The sequence below is a fragment of the Pithys albifrons genome, chromosome 18 (assembly GCF_047495875.1).
Source record: "Pithys albifrons albifrons isolate INPA30051 chromosome 18, PitAlb_v1, whole genome shotgun sequence".
NCBI lineage: Eukaryota > Metazoa > Chordata > Aves > Passeriformes > Thamnophilidae > Pithys > Pithys albifrons.
The window spans coordinates 14,347,146-14,347,848 of NC_092475.1; positions in this window are offsets into that span (position 1 = coordinate 14,347,146).

The following is a 703-nucleotide window of genomic DNA, read 5'->3' on the forward strand; positions in this document are numbered from 1 at the left end:
CCGGTCCGAGTGTGCGCGGGGAGTGCGGGGAGGGGGCGGCTCAGCCCGCGCCGTCGCCGTGGAAACGCGAGGGGCCGCATCCGCAGAGCCGCGCTCGGCCCCGCCGCAGCTTTTCGGGGGGATGCGGGAAAAGAGGGGGGTCGTCATGACAACGCTGGGCGCCCCCCGACCGACCGGGCATCCCCGAGCCGCGGCCCCAGGGTCAGGCGGGACCGGGGCCTGAGGGCGACAAGATGCTGCTTCTCTAAGTCACGGATGTTAAGAATAGACTGGAGCCCTTCACCTACAGAAACAGGTTGGGTTAGCTGGGCGTGTTCAACGGGAGAAGGGAAGGCCCCGGGAAACCTTAGAGCCCCTTCCAGTGTCTAAAGGGGCTCCAAGAGAGCTGGAGAAGGACTTTGGACAAGGGCCTGGAGGGACAGGACAAGGGTAATGGCTTCCCACTGACAGCAGGCAGGGTTAGATGTCATATTGGGAATTCTTCTATGTGTAGGTGTCGAGGCTCTGGCACAGGTTGCCCAGAGGAGATGTGGCTGCTCCATCCCTGGGCCAGGTTGGACATGGCTTGGAGCAACCTGGGATAGTGGAAGGTGTCCCTTCCCATGGCAGGTAGATGGAATGAGATGGTCTTTAAGGTCTTTTCCCACACAAACCCTTCTAAGAGTCTGTGATTAACTAAACCCCTCAGATAGCAGTCGGACAT